The following is a 17500-nucleotide window of genomic DNA, read 5'->3' as shown; positions in this document are numbered from 1 at the left end:
ATTGCTATAATTTTCGGTAGATATTTGTTTAATCGTTTCCAAAAACATAGCATACCCTTATATACCCTCCGCGTGGCAAGTTTTCTCGTACCAGATATTATCCGAGGCAATATATTTTCTTAGTATATATATAAAAATCTATAAATTACTTTATTTATTGTATAGATTATATTTTTTCCCATTTCCTCTTACATTTTGATTATTCACTTCACTGCTTCAAGTCTTCTCCACCGGTATTTATTGATATCAAGGGGAGGTCAACCTTTTAATTGCCCGGGTGGCATAAATGATAAATACGGATCTGCTCTCCGCTGCACTCCTGATTTGTAGTGAGTATATGCTAAACTATAAAAATATTAGGTAAATATATGTTATATACTCTAACACACCCTTCATTATTAATTTATTTATACAGATTTCCGGGCACGACCGGCATCTACGCCCTTAAGGTAAGCAGTATGGGGGAAAAGTGCCCCTTGACTAGCACACTATCCAGGAAAGGGAATAGAAGCGACCTGGGACATTTATGTTAGGTGCCATTCCGGCAGCTATCTGGTGTGAATAAGGAAATCTCAGAAAAAGCCTTCAGGATGGCTGGCCTATTACACCTTTTCGACCGAATGTCTCCACCGGGAATCGAACATGACGCTGTATTACACTCCTGCTTATGGACATTTATGTACCGAACAACACACGTACTGAAACAATGATACTCACAATAAACATTAGCTTTACATTCATTAATTACCGCATTCTTGGTCATTCTGGCTTTATATAAAATTTAGCATGGGAGACTTTGTGATGGTCTCAACAAGAGAATCATTTGTTCCCAGGTGGGCGTAGCTTGACGTTGCTCAACGAAAAAAGATCTTGAAGATAAACTATTTGCTCATATGGCACAAAAAAAGAAACAACAAAAAGAAATGTAAACTAGATGGACTGCTGTTGACGGCGCCATCTGTGATGTGAGAATGTTTCTTTTTAACAAAAACTAGGAGGGGAAAAAAGTAGAGAAATGAATGGTATCAAAAGATATGCTTGGTTTGGTCCACTTCAAGGTTACTGGCCTGTAGAAAATACAGGGAAGGTTAGTCACTTTTACTGTTTTTGGCTGCCGTCCAATTAAAGCCTTTAGGGTCAGCTTCTGGTATTTTCTGAGGAACAGAGAGAAGAAAAATGCACACAAAGTATTCTGTCATGTGCCCTTTTCACAACTTCAGTGTTGATATACCACCCATTCACCTATCATCCGAAGCTTGAATTTCACTTCTCTCTCTCTCTCTTTTTTTTTTTTTTTTTTTTTTTTTTTTTTTTTTTTTTTTTTTTTAGCAAGCTTTTATAATAATTGTTGAAACGACAACAAGATATTTTTGTGTGAGTAAATCTTCCATTGCCTTTTCTACAATTTTCCAAAAATGACATTTAGAATGAAATCCTTTATTTTTTTCCTTTTTGACAGGCAGTTTTAATTATTTCTTTACCTTTCTTCTTCTTCTTCTTATTTCCTTTTTTTTTATAATGCACTTCCTATTTCCAAACTTTTTAAACTTATTGGTGCAAATTCTAAGGACATTAATTAATTGAATGCTACTTAAAATTAAAATTTAAGTGCTAAGGATTGTAGTTATAGGTTAAACTATTTCTCATTAATATTAGTGTGTAATGTCATCTTGCTAGGAATATATATAGGGGCGGATCCAGGATATAATCAATATATATATATATATATATATATATATATATATATATATATATATAGATATAGATATAGATATAGATATAGATATAGATATAGATATAGATATAGATATAGATATATAGATATAGATAGGCCTATATAGATATACTGAAAAAAAATGATGAGAGTGTATGTTGCTAAAATTTTCATTTTATTCGAGTATAAATAGAGTGTTTTAGGTGTCTGTTTTACTTATAGCCACGAACTACATATTCTTTTAGAACTATAAAATTATTTTCTGACGATTATCTTGAAAATAATGAATGAGAAATTAGCTTCAAAAGTATGCAATTTCTTTTGGAGCTTTGATGAAATCTCTATTGGTCAACAAGGGCGCCGATTTCTCTGTAAATTTGGGGAACCCATTCAGATGAAAAATGCATATATGAGGATTTTAAGACAAATTGCATTCAAATTATACCAAATATTGTATATTCATAAATACAATTCGGGCAGCCCATATGAGCTTTGGGAGGGGCCGGGCCCCTCGGCTCCCCCAGGATCGGCGCCCTTGTCGGTCGATGTAATCACATCTCATCTGTCATGATTAATTACCTGTCATTATACGCTGATATTTATTGTAGATCTATAGGTTGATTCATCACGTCTCATCTGTCGATATATCTGTGCATCCGGCAAACAACATTAGTATACACAAAGTATTTTTGGTGAGTGAAACTGTATATTACGTAAGTTTGTGTAGCAAAACAACGTATAATGACATTTGTAATGCATAATTATGTATTTGCCGTAGGGACTTTTCGTAGAGACTTTTTAAATTAGTTGCAGGAACTTAGCCAAGATATTGTGGACAACACTGGTCCTAGAGATACATATTTTTAAAGTTAATTGTATACTAACATACGAATAAAACGATCATCATATAGAATGTACAGCAGACAGCATCCTTCTGGTAACTGGCTCCTAATGAAGTCATATTATTGCAAACGTTCAGCTGTTACCAGGATTTGAAGACATACTGTCCCATCTTCAGCTATTCAATTGCATTGAAATAATAAATAAATAAAGCTGATAGGTGGCATAAATAATTTTACGTAGCAGGTATTGCCGAGGAGCAGATAACGAAAAAATAACTGAGTCTAAACAACAATAACAACATAACGAGAATTCAAATAGCTTTGATACACGCATCAAATTTTCAACACTACGTGTTTCCAAGACAAGCATATAAAGAAGTGCGTGGGGCTAAGTCAGAAGATAGCCCCTCGCTACTAGAATTGGCTAGCTTAGACAATATTCCTGTATAAACCCACTAATGATTTGCTAACTGAAATTCTCTATCTCTTATTAAAAATTAACCATAATGCTAGAAAAACACCCAAAATTATTCTTATCTGTGTACACCGAAACGAAAAAAAAATAAGGTCTTGATCTTTTTCATGGCTAAATGTAAAAAAGACCCGCCTTTTGTGAGGAACAGTGGTTTAGTGAGACCGAAATGTTGTTCCGGAAAAAAATTGTCAGATAATGTTGATACGCAGTGTGGGTCCATATGGAGACTGCTAAATTCGTAAGGTGACTTTCGGTAATATTTTTTAACTAGCCACCGGGGAAAAAGGCTTGGGTTCAATTATCAGTGTGACTCAAGAGATACGGATCTCAATTTATCCTGAATATTCAAGTCTCGTATAAGCTTGGTGCTGAAAAGAGACGTTAAAGTATAACTTAAACATTGTTTAACGTTTCAATAAGAGAAATGTAACAGTCTTGTGAATAGTTTTAGCATAGAGAGTTTAAACGCACATTTTTTTTTTAAATGGAAGCCGTAAATTTGAAAAAGAAAAAAAATCTTCAAGCAAGTGTCAATAAGATTTAAAACAAGCACTTAACATCAAGGGCGCCCATATTGTGGTTTCCAACGGGGGGCAAGTATACGCGACATTTCAAATATAGGTTCAAATTTTGCTGTAGCTAATGTAAAAATTCAATTGGGTTTTCGATATTCCGAAGTACGATTTCCTCTAGGGGGGCAAGCGCCCCACCTTGCCCCCCTGATGGGCGCCCTTGCTTAACATTATAGGTAATAAGCGAATGCATGTAACTTTTTCAAACTTATTCTATGCCCTCACCGTCGATTTTGGAACTGTTATATTTTCTTCCATAACCTCTCTGCCGATTTTCGAATTGTTCTGCTTTCTTCTATATCCGTGGTTCCGAACCTGGAAGTCACCCCCTCGGGGCCAGAAGCTACAAAAAAAATGAAATGTGAATTTATGAATAAAAAACACAACTTGTCAAAAGCATTTAAAGTTTAGTAAACTTCAAAAATTTGATATTTTGTCTTTCTCATTCCTAATCGATTTCTACTTTATTAAAATGAAATAGTTATGAAAACATAATTTCTTTTTTAAAGTTAACAAAAATGAGTACAACGTGCTATTTCAGTGTATAAGATGGAGTTCTAAAACTTATCAAGTAAGGGCAAAGAAAAAAAAACTCATTGTCAGTGTGATGACTGACATTGCTTTGCCTTCACAAGTGTCAAAGTTAATGAAACGAACAATAGCTTGTGAATGGTTCCAATACTGCAGATGTAGACAGTCTACGTTATGTTTATTATTCAGAAGCACAATAGCGACATTGTTGAAACAAGAAAGAAGGAGTCTATTATCAATCGATCACTAGTCAGCTTCAAACTGAGTAATATAGTCCTTTCATACATTAATTGCTACCAACAGTGTCAAAAATAAATACTAAATACTGCTCTGCTCTTTTGCGACATCACCCACAACTCTTATGTTTTTAAAGCTGTTTGTTACCAACTACATTTCTTTTTCTTTTTTTTTAACTGTCGAAAGGGTTGTCAGTGCGTCTGAAAATACGAAAAAAAATTAAAAGCAACATTTAAACAATTCATAACTGATTTACATGGAGCCAAGAATGTATTCTAAATTACGATTTTTTCTTATGGTTATTTAACTAACAAATATTATGCATGTTGTAACAAAGAAGCGTTAAATTAAATATCGTACACACACAAAATAATTATTGAGTAAGAACTGTGGTTTTATAGAGACCAAATTTAATAATAATAATAATAATAATAATAATAATAATAATAATAATAATAATAATAATAATAATAATAATAATAATAATAATAATAATAATGCACTACAATGGTACGTAGAAGGCTTGCTGGAAACAAATATAAATTCGTCAGAATAGGATATTATTATTATTATTATTATTATCATTATTATTATTATTATTATTATTATTATTATTATTATTATTATTATTATTATTATTATTATTATTATTATTATTATTATTATTGAAGATTTGAGAATTTAAAGCTATTTCTGAAGTTGCAGAAGGAGTTAGTCAAAAACCACGGGGAGAGGGCGTGAAAAATGCGAGGTTTATGAAGGGGACACCAAATAAACAAGGTTGAGAAGCACTCTTCTATACCCTCTGTGTTGATTTCCAAATTGTTATACTTTCTTCTATCTCCTCTCTGTCAATTTTCAACTGTTAGAAACGTTAGAGCAAAAACGAACTGTTTTCTTTATAAAATACTTAAAAATGTGCTGAATGAGGCTAATCATGAGCATGTGAACCTTAGTTTTCTTAAATACTTTATTAAAAGGAATGAGAAGAATTACAAAATTATAATAATACATTGGGAATGCAACATGTTCAGACATTCAAAACAAAATAGAGTGTATGACCAAATTATAAAGTAACAGGGGAAGTATAATAATATAAAAATGTTATTCAAAAAATACATACAAAAAGTGGATATTATTCAAAGGAAATTTTCTTAATTTACATATTTCATTCATACGTATGTAAAAGAAATCAAAATTCCAGATTCCCCATGCTTATACAGTGTTTAACATATCTGATATTCCAAGGATGATAGTGCTTTAGATTCCAGAAGTGCATCTTCCGCTCATGGGTATTATAACCAGCCATACATATATTAATTCCATTATTTGATTTTCTGTATGAGACATACAAAGCCTTACAGGGTTATTTTTGTAAATAGTATTTCTGTGGAGAATAATATCTGATATCTATTTATTATAGCGTCACGCAATTATTAAATTGGAGAGTAGCGGCAGCGTAGTTGTTAATGTGTCTTACCTTTTAAATAGGCGGTCCGAGTTTGATCCCCAATTTCTCGCTCTGCCCTCGTACTAATGCGGCTCTGAAGTTCCTACTACGAGTGGTGATCAGAAAATAAGGTTACAAAGCCTACAGTGAAACGTGTTCAGTCACGTTGTCACGAAGTGTTTCACCTCCTCGTCTGAAGTGAAGTGACGTTCTCCTAGGTGCCTCCAAACGACATTGCCAATTCTGCAATCAGATGCCGTAACTTGATTCTCCTGCTGTCCTGAATCTGCTTTTCCATTCGATCTATATTCAAATCTGTTGATGCCGTGCTGGGCCGGCCATTGCACTCCTAGTTAGTGACGTTTTGTCTACCAGTCGCAAACTTTCGACACCATTTTGTGACATGCTGACGAGATATTACTCTCTCTCTCTCTCTCTCTCTGTAAACCTGTACCGGTTGTCGGTGAATTTCAGCCGTGGTTACATATTTTGTTCACAGAAATCGAGAAACTGAGCGGACTTCTTTGCGAGACCTGTTTTCCAAACGAGTTGCCGTTTGTGTTTACCTACTAGAGCCGTAGGTGGTGGGCAGAGATGGTCATCCTCCCTCATTTTGCCCTCATGAGGGCCGCCCTCACCCTCACCTCACCCTCATTTTAGTAGTTGAGGGTGAGGGCGTTGGAGGGTGAGGGCGATAAAGTAATTGAGGGTGAGTGTGAGGGAGGGTGAGTGTGATGGCGTCAATGGAGGGTGAGTGTGAGGGAGGGTGAGTGGAGGGCGTCAATGGAGGGTGAGTGTGAGGGAGGGTGAGTGTGATGGCGTCAATGGAGGGTGAGTGTGAGGGAGAGTGAGTGTGAGGGCGTCAATGGAGGGTGAGTGTGAGGGAGGGTGAGTGGAGGGCGTCAATGGAGGGTGAGTGTGAGGGAGGGTGAGTGGAGGGCGTCAATGGAGGGTGAGTGTGATGGAGGATGAGGGTGTCAGTTGAGGGTGAGTGTGAGGGAGGTGAGGGTGAGGGTAAGGGTACATAAAATTAATTATCTTGCAATTCTTCATTTCTGGAAAATATGTTAGAAAGTGTAATGTAGTTTTTTTCTTAGAAATTATCGTCGTTCACAGAAAATCGTCATATCAATATTCTACCAGTTTCATACGCTTTTCATGCGCGAAGACAAGATGTTTCTCATAGCCTTATTACTTTTTTATATTTATATATTTTCACTTTATAGAAACAATAATTACGAAATATATAAAAATATCTACTGCAAGTTTTTGGCTACCGAAAATTTCAAATTTTAACGAAAGTAACTCATTAAAAATACTAGAAGTTCTCAGGAAATGATGTTTATTTTTTTCATATATTCGTTCAGAAGAGAAACTAATAAATATTCATATATTCATTCATTCTGAAATTGTAACTAAGAAAAAGCTTTATTTATTCTTCTAAGAGAAAAATACAAAGAAAAGTACAAAGCTGCAAGCCGCAATAAATAACTTTATATTTAATTATCAAATAAAAAGATATTTCCTGCTTTTGGCTATATACCTATTTTTAGACTTCCAAACTACGTTATGCATATGAAATGGAAGTCTTATAGAACGGCTGTGTTCGTCTGTGTGTCTGTCTGTCAACAGGTATCACATCAAAATCGGTAAGAGCTATTGACAAGCGGTTTTCGGGAATCGATCCAGCATCCCAATAATAGGTTGCATCTCCTTCAACAACCTCCTACTTAACAGGTACCCTCAAATCACCTTGGCAGTCAATCTGTTAAACCAGAAGTGGTAGAAATCGGAAGTTTCCGGTTTCAAATTAAAGACCACGAGTAAAAAACGGTAATAGCGATCGGCAAACGGTTTTCGGAAATAGGTGGATATGAAAGGAACCACCTTAACCCCTGCATTTCTACTAAAACTGGAAGTGGTAGGATCCGCTACTACTTCAGGTTTCAATATTTATTTTCATAAACTTAAAAGGGTAAGAGCTATCGACAAACGGTTTTCGGGAATCAATTCTGCATTGCCAGAATAGGTTCCATCTCTTTCAACAATCTTACTTAAACGGGAAGTGGTAGAAGTCGACCATATCTGGTTTCAACAAACATATTCATAACTCATAAACGAATATAAAACATAGCTAGCGATAAAGAGTTTTCAGAAATCGATTTAATTCTTAAGGGGACAAACCACCTGTACTCCTGTATTTCCACTAAAATCGGAAGTGGTATAAATTCACTACTACTTCTAGTTTCAATATTGATATTCCTAGACCTAAAACGGTAAGTGCTATCGACAAGCGGTTTTCGGGAATCGATTCAGCATCCCAAGAATAGGTTCCATCTCTTTCACCAATCTTCGAGTTAAGCCAGAAGCTATGTTGAACCATGGTCATAACTCAAAAACGGTAAGAGCTATTGAGAAACGGTTTTCGGGAAACGATTCGTCGTTTCAATAATAGGTCCCATCTCCTTCGACAACCTAATATTTAAACCGTAAGTGGTAGAAATCAACTACTTCAGGATACTACTATTTCCAGTTCTACTAGTTTGGAAGTTTACCGTAGTTTCATACTGTAGAACGATACTCGCTTGTTCTATCATATAATTCTTGTGTTATCAAATACTAGTTTTATTACCAGGTACTCAGTAATATTTATATATTTTCCCATTACAGTACCTAGAAAGTTGGAAGATTATAATTTGCTGTAATGTCATATTTCTATTCATATATTCAATCAATATCATGGCTTAATGTGGAGTTAATACCTGATAGTAAATATTTGTTTAGAATGGAAAATTTTCAGAAATGGGAAGTTTTAAGCGGAAAATTTTCCACTTCACATCACTAGTTGCAGGGATGGTTTCAGTAGAGTAATTGTTAATATGTACATTTAATGGACGGAACAATGTAAAGGAGATTCTTTCTTCTAGCGTAGAAAATGTTTTATTTGTAGCTGTACTTTATTTGAAGGAGCGCCAAGTGAACTTTGTAGTGGACAAACACCGTATGCGGTGGTTTTCTCGGGGTTCTTCCGTTCCCTCCCACTTTCTTCATTCCTCCATTTGATTCATTTCTCATCATCATCGTCTCTCTTAGCTTCGGAGCATAATCATGGGACGTTAAACTGAATATTTCATTTCATTTTATTTGAAGGAGAACATTTCTACCCAGCGATTATCTGAAGCAGAGATCTTTGGGTTATCCGGGTTCGATTCCGTACCGCACATAAGTTCCGCGATAGGGAGAAAAACTCAATTAAATATAAAACATAATTGTATTTATAATGATTTACATATACAATTATAGTCCTAAATTTACACAGTTCAACTTTTTTATTATTATTAAATTAAATATTTCCCTTTGTCTTTCGTGACTGGTGGCTTGTTGGCAGTGGCGTTACTAGGTCTATTTTGGGGTGTTCAAGCCTCCCCAATTTCTTACAAGCCCAGCTAAATTTCACTATGTTACATACTTTTAGAAAAGAGGATACTAAGAAAATCTACCGAATTTGCACCCAAATGCAACAGAAGGTGCACACACACCTTAAAATTCAGCATCTTTACAGAGTAATTGATCGTTGATTATTAATATTCTGTTACTATATGAATAGCCCCCTTAAAATATGAACTATTTCACAGGGCAAATTTTAAATAGGTGACTTTTAAGGTTTGATTAATTTATAAGGTAATTAATATTTTCTTTTTTTACTGTATTCTAATATTATTACGTGCAAATAGGGATGCGCACGAGACAAGATTAGAGGTTGTCTCGCCTCGAAAATATGTTGTGTAAAGTGATACCTCGAAAAATGTATCTTTTTCTGTTGGAAGAACCCTGTCTCGTCTCGAATCTTGTCGAGTTATTTTGAGAAACAATAGCTTTAATTTAATAAAGAATAAAACAAACATGACTATGTTGCTAAAAATGTGCAAGACTGAAATAGTAACCACAATTCTTTTGCCCCAAATGCTCGAAAATTGTGTTATGTTCTTGATTAAAGATAAACCTAAAATACCGAAACAATGGAATTTTGGAGTGTTGGGTACCTTGGCCCCAAAATGGTTTTTCAGTCCCCTTTTTAAAAATCCTAGTTACGCCACTACTTGTTGGATGCAAACAGTCAATGATCGTACAGATCACGCCCATGCCCATGGGGCCTGAGCTTCCCTGAAATTATGAGTTTGCTTGAGAATGAATTTCGTAATGAAGAGTAATTTCATTCATTCGTCCTTAAAGTTGCTTGTATCCGAAGTATGTTCCGTCCTTCATTTATAAATATAGTGTTATATAAAGTCATAACTTCAATATCTTCTTTCTGCATCTCTTAAGTTCTTTTCACCAAAAGTTGAATATCAACAAACATTTGGCAACCATTATTTTAGATTTTTTTCATCTATGTTCTCTACCAATTGTAAATCAGACATATTGAAAGAAAGGCACAAAAAGTCAAGCTTTATTTCTAAAGAAATGAAATGAAATAAAATGATATATTTAGTTTAACGTCCCAGGATTATGCGCCAAAGCTAAGGGAGACGGTGATGATGAGAAATGAATGAAACTGTGCAATGAAGAAAGCGGGAGGGAACAGGAGAACCCCGAGAAAACCCACGCAGACGGTGTCTGTTCATCACAAAGCTCACTTGGCGCGAGCTGGGATCGAACCAGGGACCCCACGCACCAGAGGTGAACTCTCTACCACTGAGCCACCGCAGTTCCCTTTATTTCTAAAAAAAAAAAAAAAAAAAAAAAGTGGATATTTTGTGCGCATAGCCAAGGACGTACGCACGGGGTGGGTCCTTGAGGTCCGGAACCCCCCTCGAAATCCGGACTTTTTTGTCAATTTAGTCTAATTTTAGATACAAAGTTTAGTATAATTTAGCCTGAAATTGTGTTTGGACACCCCCCCCCGAAATGCTTTGGCCCCCTCCCGAAATAAATTCTTGCGTACGTCTCTGCGCATAGCACTCAGAGCGGATTAAGGTTTTTGGGACCCTGCAGCCGACTATTTCAAAGGGCCCTATGTTACGAATAATTTCAGCGCATAACTTTTCTTTGCTGTCTTCCACAGCCTCATAGGCTTATCGAAACACCGAGGAGTATGCTGTAACATGTTGCTGTTACAATAATTAGTTTAATTACATTCATTATTAACAGTTAAATGCCTATATACTTCAGTGTAACACATAAATGCCGAATACGAGCCAAATGGTCAACAGTCCCTGTAAAAACACTAATAGAGTAAAAGAAGAAAAATCATATACAAATAGTAAACCTGTTCAAGGTTACACTATCAAAGTTCCGAATTTGAAGGTCTTCTGTGTGAATGATGTTTGAATTTATTTGTTTATTCATCACATCAATCAGTTTATTTATCCACGCCCGGCGGTGCCACGAAAGTCTGGTGTTTGCAGGCACGAGCCCAAGCTGGTGGAAGAAGACTTAACTCTAGCGATACCGCAAGCCTAGCGAGCGGGAAAAGAAATTAGCATGGATCTGAAGCCTATACTATAATAAGTTGATTGATGTATTTTAGTATTAAAGAGGGGAATTTTAGGGGACACCCTGAGCCTGGGCTCCATTAGCTCCGCCTTTAATCCGCTCCTGATTGCAATCCAGGTTACTTAAGTTGTCACAATACCTATAGGCCTATTCACTGGGTCTATTAAAAGCAATTGCGTCTGAGTTGTTTGATTCAACAACTAATTATTATTATTATTATTATTATTATTATTATTATTATTATTATTATTATTATTATTATTATTATTATTATTATTATTATATACATGCTACAAAATAGATTTACTGCTATACTGACACAGACTAAAGCTAGTTTTAAACAACGAACTTGGCTTAACAACAGAGTCACGTTCAATTTTTCCCATTTTCTGTACTACTCTCATTCATTATCTTTGTTAGCCCAAACACCTCGGATGGGACGGGAAGGTACAATGTAAAGAACCTTTACCTCTGTATGTCTAATGGAATTCGTCATCAGTATATTTTTAGTATAGTTCTTTCTTTCAATGCCACCGGAATGAATCACCAGGTCTTCCTGTCGGCAAAGAAAGAATGTTCATCGTATTTATGTTAGATTAATACTACGATAACGTTACTTTCAAGTTCTTCTTTCTAGATCTCAAAGGTTCATACTCCACCAGATGGAACAATACGTTATACTGCGTGCTCATTTCTGGTATGAAGATAAAAATAGTTTTCTTTTCAGAACTTTGAAGGCTCTTTATGACAAAGACTGCGAGCTAAACAATGCCCGCCTTGAATCTTAATCCAGTGTCTACTGTGACTGTCTACGAAAATAAAACTTGCCCTTCACTAGAAAAAAAAATAATGTTTATATGGAATATGAGACTCTCGACTATGACTGCCTGCAGCAGAGAGCAAGAGGGGACAGTTCACCCCACCCTTGTATTTTTGAAATAGGTTTGGTTCTTTGAAATATACCTCAAAAATATTCGATTTGTTATTTCCATATACTACCCAGCTTAATATACAATGTGTCAAAAAATCAACCTACTAAGTTCGGAATGTTATTTCTTATATCAAATGAAAAAAAAAAGTTTTGATGAATATACTGTGGGTCAAAAAATGTCCCTTTTCAAATTTATAATCCGCCAAAAATGAGGAAAATCACGTTTTAAAAACACTCTAGCACAAAAGTTATGGAGTCTATCGCACGTGATTCGACGGATTTCGCAGGAACTCGTATGCGCTAGTAATAATTATTTGTGTGGAACAGTCTTCTGGTATCCACGAAAAGAGTATCCAATTAGTATTTAAAAGTGTATCCTCGTACACTAAGTTACTTTTTACAAATCGTTACAAATCGTTACGTCAGGGGATTGTGAAACGTGGGTATTTAGATAAGAGGGAATACTAGGTATTGCCTAATTTTTTCAACCGCTTGCGAAAAAGTCCCATTATTTTTAAGCTAGGGCGTTTTAATTCTTTTTCGGCTTATAATACTGAAAGAACTCGTTTTAAGACCTATATGTATTAAAACGTTTTACTTTGATTTGATATAAACACTCATCTCCCGAAGTTTCAGTTGATTTTTGACACCCTGTATTAATACTAGGCTTGTATACAATTTTAAAATAACACTGGCACATGAATTCACAGATATATATATGTATATGGAAACCTCATAGATGATATAGTAATTAATGTGAAATATGTAAGCATCTCGTAAATCCATCTTTGATGCTCTCAAGTCGAAATTAATTTGACAAAATTACAGATGTACATGAAAAATTAGAGTGTTAGAGCTGAGGGGAGTTGAGGAAGAAAATAACACATTTCTTGCAAATTGCCTGAGGTCAGGGGCGTATGCTGTGTTGGACACTCGGTTTCCCCTCCACGAAATCTCGAATTTTCTGTAAGTTTGGCCTAATTTTAGGGGCAGTTCTGCAAATTTTAATACAATCTGTCCTCATACTGAAATTAGGACCCCACCAAAAAGCCACGGAGCGAAAAAAACGAAAGGATTTTTTGGTGGAAAAAAGTAATGAAATTGGTAGGTGGAAAGGTGAAAAAAAGCACCATTTTTGGTTTAAATTTGGTGGAATGAAAACTATCTTAATTAATAACAAAGTTTCACAAGGGTCATAATTTTGTAATAATTCACTACTCTGAATTCAAATTTGAAATTAGAATTTCGCTACCAGGCATAGTTTTTCAGTAATACAGCGTATCCCATAAGTACATGACACTGCTAAGTATTAAGAATATTGACGGCATATACGGTATGTATACATGGGCGGCGGTAATTTTGTCACCGGAAAGTTCGTCAGGGTAATTTCGTCACCGGTAATTTTATCACCAAAATATTACCATATAGGTAATTTCGTCACCGAAAATTTTGTCATGATAATTTCATCACCAGTGTCTTTTAGAACATAATACATGTACAATGAATGAATAGAAACCGTTTTTGAAATTGCTTTCTTTAATCTTCAACTGAAGCAAATCAAAATATAATAATAATAATAATAATAATAATAATAATAATAATAATAATAATAATAATAATAATAATAATAATAATAATTATTATTATTATTATTATTATTATTATTATTATTATTATTATTATTATTATTATTATTAAAAAATAGTTACATATTTTGTATATCGTATTTGAGATAAGAGATAAAAGTTTTTAGTGATTCTGTCAGAAATATTATCAAATAGGAAATTTTGTCATGGTTATTTTTTCATCTTTCTTGAACTAAGTAGAGGCAAAGTAAATGACCTAAACAACTTACGTTATTTTAATCAAACTTGGAAAACAATTCGGTTGACGTTGAACTCTGCAAAATTTAAGTTTCGGGTACTCGACGCAGGAGCAAGCACCAGTGCAAGAAAATAGTGCCAGCTTCAGCAAATGTTAAAAGCAAAGGCAACGTGGGGAACTATTGGGTGTATCACTATTTACAAATATTAAGCTTCGCCAATATCAAAATTTCTGAACAGAAAATTGCAAACAAATATGGGAAGATATGCCAATCCGTTCATTTTCCCGCAAACTAAACGGAAATTTGCATCGTTCTTGTACCGTTCTCTGAGCCCAAACTCTTGAACCTTCATCCACGTTAACTGAGTCATGTGAAAAGAGTGATCTTTTTTAGGAGCTATTGAAAGAAGAATGTTATATTTCAATATTTCAACTCTGATTAAACATTGGCCAAATTGTTATTGGATATATATGTCTAGAAAGCAAATTTATATAAAGGAAGAAAAACATATACCGTAAATATTTCTAATAATTTCCTTTAAATATAGCCTTATGGAGCTATTGAGAAGTGAAACATGGATGATGGAAGGACTACTTTCCAATGGCTCCTTAAAAAAAAAAAATGTAGGCCCTATATGTTATTTGAGGTGAGACTTCCTTTACTAGGTGTATGCCTTAATGCAGAGCAAGACACAACATCCATATGAAGAATTGTTTTGTGTTGTGGTGCATCAGTGCAGTGAATTTAGTGAATACCCGGACCCTGTAACTGTGGTTATGGATTTCGAGATAGCGGAAATGCACACTTTAAAGACAACTTTCGGAAACTCAACTCGTGTACAGCATTGCTTTTTTTTTTCACCTGACTCACTAAACGTGGAGAAAGGTCCAAGAGATTGGATTCACAGAACGGTACATGAGCAATGAATGTTTTGGTGACGAAATAACCTACATGCTAATATTTTGGTGACGAAATTACCAGTGACGAAATTACTGTGACGAAAATTCCGGTGGCGAAATTTCCGGTGACGAAATTACCTAAGTTCATGTATACATATATACAGAACACGGCGTATATTTAGAAAAGGAAATTTCCAATGTAATATCTGGCAACACTACCAGTTTCGATTTTCAGAGGTTAACAAGATTTTCCACCAGTGTTTTATTCTTCCAATGAATCCAATCTAATACTAACTTTGATTCTTGTGAGGTTAAGCTGTTACTTCTACTTACTTAAAACTCAAAAAAAAAAAAAAGAAAAGAAAAAAAAGAAATCTTTGAGTTTTACGTCCGACGGTTATGCCGGTTAGGCTAAAGGAGACGGTGATGATGAGTAATGAATGAAATGGTGGAATGAAAAAGTTGGAGGAAACGGGAGAACCCCGAGAAAACCCACGCACACGGTGTTTGTCCACCACAAGGTTCACTTGGCGAGGGCTGGGATCGAACCCGCAACCCCAAGCACCAGAGGTGAACGCTCTACCACTGAGCCACCGCTCTACCACTGAGCCACCGCGGCCCCCTATTTAAAACTCAGGTCTTCATGAATGAGAAATCAAGAAAAACATGAACCAATATGTTATCACACGACTGCTTATGTATCAGTAGAGACAACAAAGACACCCACTACAAAACATAATATAAACCAGTAACTTCTTAATCACTATTTCATTCTCAGAGAACTTTTTTGAACATGTGTCTGTACTTATATAACACCCTGTATTACTGAAAAAGCAACAATGATAACGAAATTTTGATTTTAAACTTCAATTCAGCATGATGAATTACTATAGAACTACAGACCTAGAACTGTAAATGAAGAATGCAAGGGACATTAAACTCTGTGAGTTGATAACTTCAGAGACGTAACTAAGCTATTTTGCGCCGGGACGAGATCTTGTTTTGGCGACCCCTTCCCCAATGTAAAACGTAAATATATAGCTACAGTAAAAAAATCTTCGTTTTGCACCCTCTCAATCCGGCGCCCGGGGCACGTACCCCGTCTAGTAACCCCTAATTGCGGTCCTGGATAACTGACAGGTGAAAAAAAAATTAACTGAGTTGATACTTTCATATTTTGTTTCTTTTTTGGCTCTATATGGTTCTCTATTTCCCATATGTACATATGCTATAGATAAGGTTTTTTCTAACATTGGCCCAAGCTCTTTTATTTCACGGAAGATAACTTGTGGTTTTGCTTTAGTCGTGAGTACGAACATTTTGTAGTTTCAGCAAATTTTTGTATGGACACGTTAGTATTTATATTCTCCACAATCTAAGATAGGATGGGAACTTCTCATTTCTACATCTATTTTTTCCTGTGATATCCGTTTTGATACCTCTCCTATTATTTTGTGACATATTATACTAGTAAACATAATTTTATGCACTCTTGCATATAAGAAATGGATGCAATGAACGTTAATACTGGTGAGAAACGAGAAAGAACTAATGGATAAGGAACGAAAACAAAATTTGGTACGATAATGAGCCTTGTAGTCTTAGTTCTGGAAAAAAGAGTGGAATAAATCCCGTGTCCATGATGACGCCGGATCCAGTAACTCATCCACGTGCGTTTCTTTCTCCCATTAGCGTGTAGTAATATACGCCTAATACAATTGTATGCATTACTATCACACTTAAGACCAAATCTACAATCGGTATATTGTCCATGTCGAATTCAAATGTACACAGCTACACAGATAGAATGATATTCCTTTCCCAAGCCGAAAAAGAACAGTTTTGGTATGGTTAAAATCTCTGAAACAGAGCAAGTTTGAAGCGGAAAACCTCAGCAAGATTCCGCATACTTCACGTGGTGTACAAGTGGCTCTACTATTAGTTTGTAAATGTGTTCTACGATTGCCATCGGAAAAGCTTTTTTTTTTTTTTTTTTTTTAATTTTATTTTGATGTAGTATGGTGCATATTTTGTGAGGTTTCCTTATAGCCATATTTCTTGGGTTCAAACTCAGACGTGAATTCATCTATTTCATTCCAGATTTAAAAGAAAAAAATCCGGGTTAACTTTAGTTTTAAAAATCTGATTTTCAAAATTGAGAATTTCTCATGCTAGTTGCGATTGAAATTGATAAGGAATAAGGCGATAAAAATATTTTATAATAATAATAATAATAATAATAATAATAATAATAATAATAATAATAATAATAATAATAATAATAATAATAATAATAATAATAATAATAATATCTCTCGCTTTACCATGCACTACATCACTAGCTCTGTTGAAACAGTAAGATTTCTTCTTCGAACCGATGGGTTTTTGTCAGTACAGGGAGACTGTCTCCTAAAAGTATTTTTCAAGCAATGCTATATTTGGCTTAGTCCATTATGGTTTTCATAATGTATGTTTACAAATTTATTTATTTTATTTATTTACGAACATAATAAAATAAAATGAAATAG

General features: G+C 34.8%; 1 protein-coding gene and 1 long non-coding RNA gene across 2 annotated transcripts in view; one reads left to right on the top strand and one right to left on the bottom strand.

Moving 5' to 3' along the window:
- Positions 1-17500, top strand: part of LOC145694966 (connectin-like) — a 511959-nt gene that overhangs the window by 195739 nt on the left and 298720 nt on the right. The window lies entirely within an intron of this gene.
- Positions 1-17500, bottom strand: part of LOC145694968 (uncharacterized) — a 31252-nt gene that overhangs the window by 7851 nt on the left and 5901 nt on the right. Inside the window, exon 2 of the long non-coding RNA XR_014133083.1 lies at positions 3829-3946. This is a non-coding gene — a long non-coding RNA (uncharacterized LOC145694968). The remainder of the gene's footprint in view (positions 1-3828; positions 3947-17500) is intronic.

The sequence above is a fragment of the Thermobia domestica genome, chromosome 9, assembly GCF_964235325.1.
Source record: "Thermobia domestica chromosome 9, izTheDome1.hap1.1, whole genome shotgun sequence".
Classification (NCBI taxonomy): domain Eukaryota; kingdom Metazoa; phylum Arthropoda; class Insecta; order Zygentoma; family Lepismatidae; genus Thermobia; species Thermobia domestica.
Note: the sequence above shows the minus strand (reverse complement) of the source record. Positions and strands in the feature narration are given on the sequence as shown.